Below are 10,839 nucleotides of genomic sequence, written 5' to 3' on the forward strand. Positions count from 1 at the left end.
TTGCTCAGTGCCCCCGATGTCTCTGGTGCCTCAGCCGATATCGCTGGGGTCCCCAGAGGTGGGACCCCCGCGATCAGACATCTTATCCCCTATCCAAAGGATAAGATGTCTAGGGGTGGAGTACCCCTTTAAGGGTGGATTGGAAGAGCGCAAGAGAGTCAGAAGGCCACACCAGGTGGGAGATGATGAGGGCATGCACGAGGTTGGGAATCCTAGAAATATTTCTGAGGTGGAGGGGGCAGCAGGGGGCTTTTTGAATAGAATAGTTAACCAGAGACAGCTGACTTATGAGACTTGGGGATATGTGGAAAGCTGGAGAAAAATATAGAGGATGAAGTGGATGGTAAGAACCTGTATACTGTGCGGCAGATTATGTTGTCACTAGAGATGAGCGAACTTACAGTAAATTTGATTCGTCACGAACTTCTCGGCTCGGCAGTTGATGACTTTTCCTGCATAAATTAGTTCAGCTTTCCGGTGCTCCGGTGGGCTGGAAAAGGTGGATACATTCCTAGGAAAGAGTCTCCTAGGACTGTATCCGCCTTTTCCAGCCCACCGGAGCACCTGAAAGCTGAACTAATTTATGCAGGAAAAGTCATCAACTGCCGAGCCGAGAAGTTCGTGACGAATCGAATTTACTGTAAGTTCGCTCATCTCTAATTGTCACTATATAAACATCAGTGAATAAAACAATAAGCTTAAAGCTATGTACAAAATCCGCTATTTATCTACAACAGTGGCCTCCAACATGCGATTCTCCTGTAAAACTAATTTCCCAGCATGCTCTGACAAAGTCAGGGGTTGGAGGCCACTGATTTATAGTATCTATGTGCATACACTGAGATCTAGAATATACTATTTCAAGCATAAGACACATTTTTCATCTATTTCCTTTTTCCGCTACTGAATTGGTACTTTGGGTTTCTAATTCTTATAGCCGCATATCACTGAGATCCTGGATCTGATGCAACACATCTTCTCCATCAGCTGCTTGAATATTTCATGTTTCACGGCAGATTTGTGTAGGTACTTTTATCGTAGATTTATGGAATATGAAGACATAAATCAGAAGATCACATATCTTGTCAACATCCTTAGGAAAAGGTGTCTTGGGTTACAGCGCATTATTTATTGAGTGTGAGGCCTGTTCTCAGTCTTCTTTCTCTCTGATTCTGACATCACGTTGAAGACAGCAGAGTATGTCTAGGGGGGCAATGATGGCAAATCAATATTAAAATTTTTCCTGTAAGGGTACATAGGATAGAAATGCTGAACTTGCAGGACAAACATCTTTAGTTAAAGGAGTGGTCCAGTGGTGGCCCAGTGGTGAACAACTTATCCCCTATCCTAAGGATAGGGGATAAGTTTGAGATCGCGGGGGGTCCGACCGCTGGGGCCCCTGCGATCTCCTGTACGGAGCCCCGACAGCCCGCGGGAAGGGGGCGTGTCGACCTCCGCACGAAGCGGCGGCCGACACACCCCCTCAATACAACTCTATGGCAGAGCCGGTACGCTGCCTTCGGCAATCTCCGGCTCTGCCATAGAGATGTATTGAGGGGGCATGTCGGCCGCCGCTTCGTGCGGGGGTCGACACCCGCTATCTGGCCGGAGAGCCTGGCCCCCGTACAGAGAGATCGCAGGGGGCCCCAGCGGTCGGACCCCCCGCGATCTCAAACTTATCCCCTATCCTTAGGATAGGGGATAAGTTTTTCACCACTGGACTACCCCTTTAAAGGAGTACTTTGGTGGAAAACAACTTTTTTTTAAATCAACTAGTGCCTGAATGTTAAAGGGGTACTCCGCTGCCCTGCTTCGGAAGCTCCGCTCCCCAGCGTCCGGAAGTTTGTTGTTCCGAACGCTGCTGCGGGCTTCGGTGTTCAGGGCCACCATTGAGGTGGAACGCCGCTTTGGCTTATAGAGCAACTCCTGTGGCTAAGACGACTCCATCTTGGAAGAAGGAAGTAGAGTGACAAGCGGGGGACCAGAAAACATTGTGGTCTCAAACTATGGCCCTTCAGATGTTGCAAAACTTCAACTCCCAGCATGCCTGGACAGCTGTTGGCTGTCCGGGCATGCTGGGAGTTGAAGTTTTGCAATATCTGGAGGGCCATAGTTTGAGACCACTGTGTACAGGGAGCTGCAGTGAAACTAGGTGGGTGTCACTTTAAAATCTATAGTGACTTATTAAATGCACTATGGGGGAGATTTATCAAAATCATTGTCCAGTTGCCCATAGCAACCAATCAGCTCGCTTCTTCCATTTTTAACAAGGCCTCTGCAAAATGAAAGAAGTGATCTGATTGGTTACTATGGGCCACTTGGCAAAATTTCCTCTGCACAGGTTTTGATAAATCTCCCCATATTTACAGTGAATATTTGGGAGTACGGTATGTAGCTGGTTATGCTGGGGACAACTGGGGCTTGTAGCAGAATTTGTATCATGGAAGCAGGAGTGGGACCTTTTGGGACATCTCCCTGATCCCCACAGCAGTGATAAAGGAGGGGTGTATTGGTGTTAATGGCCACTGTCCACTGAGGCATGCCCGGTGTATCGTGTCTGGTAGTTGGTAAATGGAGCGCCCGTGGTGTTTAATGTGGAGAGATGTAGCCAGACACAGGTTTAACAATCGGTAAAACAGTTATTTGTGCCCAGGGCTTCCACTCATTGTCACGATTCGGCTTACGGGTAGTGGATCCGCTGTGTCAGCGAGGGATTGGCGTGGACCGTGCTAGTGGACCGGTTCTAAGAGGCTACTGGTTTTCACCAGAGCCCGCCGCAAAGCGGGATGGTCTTGCTGCGGCAGTAGCAACCAGGTCGTATCCACTAGCAACGGCTCAACCTCACTGACTGCTGAGAAGGCGTGGGACAGAAGGACTAGGCAGAGGCAAGGTCAGACGTAGCAGAAGGTCGGGGGCAGGCGGCAAGGTTCGTAGTCAGGATGGATAGCAGAAGTTCAGGTACACAGGCTTTGGACACACAAAACGCTTTCACTGGCACAAGGCAACAAGATCCGGCAAGGGAGTGCATGGGAGGAGGTCAGATATAGTCTGGAGCAGGTGGAAGCCAATTAAGCTAATTGGGCCAGGCACCAATCAATGGTGCACTGGCCCTTTAAGTCTCAGAGAGCTGGCGCGCGCGCGCCCTAGAGAGCGGAGCCGCGCGCGCCAGCACATGACAGCAGGGGACCGGGACGGGTAAGTGACCTGGGATGCGATTCGCGAGCGGGCGCGTCCCGCTGTGCGAATCGCATCCCCAACGGCCATGACAGTGCAGCGCTCCCGGTCAGCGGGACTGACCGGGGCGCTGCAGGGAGAAAGACGCCGTGAGCGCTCCGGGGAGGAGCGGGGACCCGGAGCGCTAGGCGTAACAGTACCCCCCCCCTTAGGTCTCCCCTTTTTTTTGTCCGGTAACTGCCTCCCCTGGGATGAGGACACCGGGAAAGAATGGAGGGCTTCCTCAACGGGAGGCAGTACAGCAGGAGTTGGAATGGGGAGGGAGGGCAGAGGGTGAAGTTTGGCACGGGGCAGGGAGACACAAGGACGGGAGCCATGAGGGGACACGGAGGCTTGCCTGATGGGACTGGGAGGGGGGGAGAGGCACTTCATGTGGCAGGCAGAGTCCCAGTTCTTGATCTCCCCGGTGGTCCAATCAAGGGTGGGGGAATGAAGCCGGAGCCATGGCAGACCGAGGAGGACCTCAGAGGTACAGCCGGGGAGAACGAAGAGCTCAATTCTCTCGAGGTGGGGTCCAATAGACATCAGGAGGGGTTCTGTGCGGTAACGCACGGTGCAGTCCAATCTGGCTCCGTTGACCGCGGAAATGTAGAGCGGCTTGACGAGACGGGTCACCGGGATGCTGAATTTATTAACAAAGGACTCCAAAATAAAATTCCCGGAGGCACCAGAGTCCAAGCAGGCCACGGCTGAGAGGGAGGAGTTGGCTGTAGGAGAAATCCGCACGGGCACCGTGAGACGTGGGGAAGAAGACTTAGAACCAAGAGATGCCACACCCACGTGAGCTGGGTGCGTGCGTGCGTTTCCCAGGCGGGGAGGACGGATAGGGCAATCCACCAAGAAATGCTCGGTACTGGCACAGTACAGACAGAGGTTTTCTTCTCTACGGCGATTCCTCTCTTCCTGGGTCAGGCGAGACCGATCCACTTGCATGGCCTCCTCGGCGGAAGGCCCAGGCGTAGACTGCAAAGGATGCTGTGGGAGAGGTGCCCAGAGATCTAAGTCTTTTTCCTGGCGGAGCTCTTGGTGTCGCTCAGAAAAACGCAAGTCAATGCGGGTAGCCAAATGGATGAGTTCTTGGAGGTTGGCAGGAATCTCTCGTGCGGCCAGCACATCCTTGATGCGACTGGATAGGCCTTTTTTAAAGGTCGCGCAGAGAGCCTCGTTATTCCAGGATAGTTCAGAAGCAAGAGTACGGAATTGTATGGCGTACTCGCCAACGGAAGAATTACCCTGGACCAGGTTCAGCAAGGCAGTCTCAGCAGAAGAGGCTCGGGCAGGTTCCTCAAAGACACTTCGGACTTCAGCGAAGAAGGACTGGACTGTGGCTGTGGCAGGATCATTGCGGTCCCAGAGCGGTGTGGCCCAAGACAAGGCCTTTCCTGAAAGAAGGCTTACTACGAACGCCACCTTAGACCGTTCTGTAGGAAACAAGTCCGACAACATCTCCATATGCAGGGAACACTGAGACAAAAATCCACGGCAGAGTTTAGAGTCCCCATCAAATTTGTCCGGCAGGGACAAGCGTAGGTTAGGAGCGGCCACTCGCTGCGGAGGAGGTGCAGGAGCTGGCGGAGGAGATGGTTGCTGCTGTAGCAGAGGCAGAAGTTGCTGTAACATGGCGGTCAACTGCGACAGCTGCTGTCCTTGTTGGGCAATCTGCTGCGATTGCTGAGCGACCACCGTGGGAAGATCAGCGAGACTAGGCAGCGGCACCTCAGCGGGATCCATGGCCGGATCTACTGTCACGATTCGGCTTACGGGTAGTGGATCCGCTGTGTCAGCGAGGGATTGGCGTGGACCGTGCTAGTGGACCGGTTCTAAGAGGCTACTGGTTTTCACCAGAGCCCGCCGCAAAGCGGGATGGTCTTGCTGCGGCAGTAGCAACCAGGTCGTATCCACTAGCAACGGCTCAACCTCACTGACTGCTGAGAGGGCGTGGGACAGAAGGACTAGGCAGAGGCAAGGTCAGACGTAGCAGAAGGTCGGGGGCAGGCGGCAAGGTTCGTAGTCAGGATGGATAGCAGAAGTTCAGGTACACAGGCTTTGGACACACAAAACGCTTTCACTGGCACAAGGCAACAAGATCCGGCAAGGGAGTGCATGGGAGGAGGTCAGATATAGTCTGGAGCAGGTGGAAGCCAATTAAGCTAATTGGGCCAGGCACCAATCAATGGTGCACTGGCCCTTTAAGTCTCAGAGAGCTGGCGCGCGCGCGCCCTAGAGAGCGGAGCCGCGCGCGCCAGCACATGACAGCAGGGGACCGGGACGGGTAAGTGACCTGGGATGCGATTCGCGAGCGGGCGCGTCCCGCTGTGCGAATCGCATCCCCAACGGCCATGACAGTGCAGCGCTCCCGGTCAGCGGGACTGACCGGGGCGCTGCAGGGAGAAAAACGCCGTGAGCGCTCCGGGGAGGAGCGGGGACCCGGAGCGCTAGGCGTAATACTCATGCTCGTGTCACAAACGTTCTACATACCTGAATGGAAAAGATTAAACCTAACAACAGCGGTTGAACTGTGCCCATCACCGCGACCGAGGAAAGGCCTTTAGAGGGCATACCCCATAATAAATACATGAAATTAAAAATAATATAGGGAGGGTTGGGTGGGATACACAAAACATCACACACACCCCACTAGTGGAAGGAGATGTTGTTATATACACCTGCCCCCACCCACAATCCCTAAATGCCCCACCTAGTAGTCTACGGGCGGAATACTGCAGCCCCTTGCACAAATACAGCCTGATAGGCTTTACACTTACTCTGGTAAATGTGAGGGAGAAATTCTTTAAGGCTTTGGTAAAGACAGTTTCTTGTTCACAGTTAGGCAATGGTGCACTTGAGGAGGTATCCATTACTAGTTGTAGAGCAGGCAAGTGTGTGGTGGGGGGGGGGGGGTATTAGAAAATTCACTCCTTTAGCTTTATTAGCAAATCAGTGCTGAAATGCTGCACTAGGGGATCCAGCTGTGAGGCTATATCATTAACTGCATTGTTAAAGGGGTTTTCCAGGAATAGAGAAACACAGCTACTTTCTTTCAGAAACAGCTCCCTGTTTGTCTCCAGGTTGGGTGTGGTTCTGCAGCTCAGTTCCTTTGAAGTGAATGGAGCCAAGTTGTAAACCCACACCCAACAATGGAGACAGATGTGGAGCGGTTTTTGAAAGAAATTAGCTGTGTTTTAGAAATTAGCTATTCCTGGATAACCCCTTTAAATGCTTGAACTTCAGAAAGGACCATTTGTAATATTTGAGGGTCCTTAGTATCCATACCCTCCACTGCTCCCCTCTTTCCACTTGGGCTTCACTAAGAGATATCACACCCAAATCCATAGGGCTTTTCCCTGGTGACAAAGATTTGAGTCCCATCGTCTTCACACCCGTCGGAGAGGGTTTAATAAACATCAATTTTTGTTCTGGTTGAACTGGTCTTTGGTGACCCATTCCCCCCCCCTGAGTGTCTCTGGTTATGTTTAGGACCCATAGCAGTAGCAGGACTAGTTGACTTCTCGACCTATCTCTTCTAGACCTATAGTCTTTTCCTCAGTCCAGCTTGGCCACCTATGGGGTTTTCATTAATTCCTAAATTATGATTTTTTTCCTTCTACTTATGCTCTTTATTGGAAGATCAGTTGCACAAACAGCTTCCAGCCTCCGTACCAGCAGGAGACCTTGCACATAAACTTCAGAATGCAGCTGTTTCGCCCACCTTTTGCTGGAAGCATTTTCTAGCTAGAACAGAAATATATGAGATCCATTGTCTATCACAGCCTCACATTCTGCACTGATAAAGTTATATTGGGTAGCAAATCCATACTGTAACAATGTATTGCTGTGTTTTATTGTCCCCTTGCTTTAATATCTATTCTGTCTGTACCGAGTAGAAGCACCTTACTGTATTTATTGTCATTATCGCAAAAGACCACTGTAACCTCTCAGTTTCAAATCTGCTATTTCCATAGCTGTTTTTTATCCTTTTAGTGAAGTGTTTAATGGCTTGCATAGACAATCGGTTAAAAGCTGGAAAGTGAGTTGAAACGCCCCGCATAAAATGTGGATCTCAGAGAGGCCCAAGATGGTTGCCTGTCCGAGCAACCCTCACATTCTAAAGACCCCCAGAGTCCCCCTGATGCACAAGGGGGTGCTTGGGGCTTGTATGGGCGACAAACACTTTTAGTGGAGGTGGATGCACATACACATCATACGTCATGATGACTTCTCCAATGCATGCATATATATGTTACTGTACTTCGGTAAATGAAATTAACACTGTATTTATTTTCTAATGCAATGTAACTTTCCATCCCTGTGCCTGTACATTATATTCACATTCTCCTACAATTTTGCTTGTATGTGGTATGCGCGGTGATGGTTGTACCTCTCTGTATTGTAGCAGGTGTTCCCGTGGTGTTTGGAGGGCAGAGTGTATTTTCCTATTGATTGTCCTTGGTTTGTATGCTTTTTGTTTGAATTTCTCAGACAGTGTTTGTAGGTGCAGGTCTCTGTTATCAGGGTTGGAGCAGATGCGATGGTACCTGGTAGCTTGGCTGTAAATGATGCCTTTCTTTGTGTGTGAAGGGTGGAAACTGGATTTATGTAGATAGCTGGATCGGTCTGTGGGTTTTCTGTACACAGACATTTGTAGTGTGTTCCTGTTTATTGTGACAGTAGTGTCCAGGAAGTTCACACTTTATGTAGAGAAGTCCATTTTGAGTTTGATAGATGGATTGAATGTGTTAAAGGCATCATGAAACTTTTCTTTTCCTTCTGTCCAAATGATGAAAATATCAACGATGTAACGGTAGTATCTGTAGGGTTTGTGAAGTTGTGCGTCTAGAAATCATTGTTCAAGGTCAGCCATGAATAGGTTGGGATATTGTGGTGCCATCCTGGTCCCCATTGCAGTGCCCACCATTGGTAGCTATATATCACTGTTGAAACTGAAGTAGTTGTGTGTTAGGATGAATTCTATTAGTTAGTGATGGCTCCAGAGCTGTATTTCCGGTTGTGGGTTTGGGATGAGAGGACAGGAAGCAGGCATCAATTCCATCTCTGTGTGGGATGTTGCTGTATAGGGATTCTACATCCATTTTTACTAATATGGAATTGGCAGGCAAGTTTGTAATCTGATTGAGTTTGTTAAGAAAGTCAGTGGTGTCCTGTATGAAGCTGCTGGTGTTTTTCACAAAGGGCTTTAATAGGTTTTCTACAAAGCCAGAGATCTGTTCTGTTAATGTGTCCATACCTGTTATTATTGGTCTGCCTGGGTTCCCAGTTTTGTGGATTTTTGGAAGCACGTAGAATGTCCCTGTTATGGGATTTGTGGGTATGAGTGTCTCTAATCCTTTCTGTGACTCTTTTGGGAAGGATTCAATCAATTTCTTCAATTCCAGAGTGTATTCTTTGGTGGGGTCTTCTGTCAGTTTCTTGTAGTATGTAGTGTTATTATTGGTCTGCCTGGGTTCCCAGTTTTGTGGATTTTTGGAAGCATGTAGAATGTCATGTAGGAATCCCAAAAGCTTGTCTCTACAAAATTCTGTTAAACCAATACAAAAGGTATTACAAGATACTGCAACACTTTTTTATTTGCATAAAACTGGACTAATATGGCTACTCAAATTTACTACATTATGGAAGATACCGCATATAGCCGCCTAACAAAGAAAATCTTGAAGATCACAAGAAAGGAAACACAGCTTCACAGTGACATATACTTTTTGTCTTGCTGCAAGAGAAGACGACTTATCCCTAAAGGACTAATGATCAAAAATCCAGTGGCAACAACGCATAACTCACAATATGCCAAAGACCTCTGCAAACGCACCAGCGAAAAACTGAGGAATCGTCTAATCCACCAACTGTACAAGAAAAGCGAAGACATCAAACATTTAAAACAATCCCTACTTCAGGATCTATGGGAAATGCATCAACACATGGCTGAACAAGTAGAACAGGATATACAATACTTCAATAGAAAACAGAAAAGAGAACTCTTCATGAAGAAAAATAAGAAACTCAGGAAACTCTCTCAAAATTTCAGCCAACACCAGGCAGAGAGAGAAACCAGGATCATTACAAGCAATGGAATACCTGAAACAACCAATACAAGCAATGACCTCACCACTACTCCTGACAACAATAGGACAACTACTCCTGACAACAATGAGGGACATTTATCAATGTTTGCTTATGTATTCTTTTTTTTCTTTTTTTTAGTAATTTTTTCCTTACTTTTTTTTTTGCTTATGTGTGACTTATTTATCAACTGGTTTCAGCCTGTTGATAATTTTCTTTCACGTAAGCAATTTTTCCTTTTTTACTTTAGTAGTAGCTTTTTCTGCTCCATGTTTGAGCTGGAGTAAATTTAGTCAATTTTTAACCCTGTTGTGACTTTTTTTGCGCAGTTGCGACTGTCGCAGTTAATAAATACCTGACTACCCGTAGTCCATTTTAAAGTTATTACTACGTAGTTAATTTTTGGAAAACTTGCTTTTCTCGCTTTCCAGTCAAAATGTCGCACGAAAAATCACGTAGTCGCAATTTTGCGACAATTATAGTAAAGAAAACATGACTAAACCCGTTGATAAATGTCCATAAATATGACCACCACTCCTAACAACAATACAGACGATACGGGAATTATAAAAATTTCAGATTATGAACTATCCAACTCTGAGAGGTCTGTTCTCTCTAAAGGACTATCATTCTGTCATACCCACAAATCCCATAACAGGGACATTCTACGTGCTTCCAAAAATCCACAAAACTGGGAACCCAGGCAGACCAATAATAACAGGTATGGACACATTAACAGAACAGATCTCTGGCTTTGTAGAAAACCTATTAAAGCCCTTTGTGAAAAACACCAGCAGCTTCATACAGGACACCACTGACTTTCTTAACAAACTCAATCAGATTACAAACTTGCCTGCCAATTCCATATTAGTAAAAATGGATGTAGAATCCCTATACAGCAACATCCCACACAGAGATGGAATTGATGCCTGCTTCCTGTCCTCTCATCCCAAACCCACAACCGGAAATACAGCTCTGGAGTCATCACTAAACTAATAGAATTCATCCTAACACACAACTACTTCAGTTTCAACAGTGATATATAGCTACCAATGGTGGGCACTGCAATGGGGACCAGGATGGCACCACAATATGCCAACCTATTCATGACTGACCTTGAACAATGATTTCTAGACACACAACTTCACAAACCCTACAGATACTACTGTTACATCGATGATATTTTCATCATTTGGACTGAAGGAAAAGGAAAAAGTTTCATGATGCCTTTAACACATTCAATCCATCTATCAAACTCAAAATGGACTTCTCTACAGAAAGTGTGAACTTCCTGGACACTACTGTCACAATAAACGGGAACACACTACAAACGTCTGTGTACAGACAACCCACAGACCGATTCAGCTATCTACATAAATCCAGTTTCCATCCTTCGCACACAAAGAAAGGCATCATATATAGCCAAGCTACCAGGTACCATCGCATCTGCTCCAACTCTGATGACAGAGACCTGCACCTACAAGCACTGTCTGAGAAATTCAAACAAAAAGGATACAAACCAAGGACAAT

This window comes from Hyla sarda, chromosome 6 (genome assembly GCF_029499605.1).
Source record: "Hyla sarda isolate aHylSar1 chromosome 6, aHylSar1.hap1, whole genome shotgun sequence".
NCBI lineage: Eukaryota > Metazoa > Chordata > Amphibia > Anura > Hylidae > Hyla > Hyla sarda.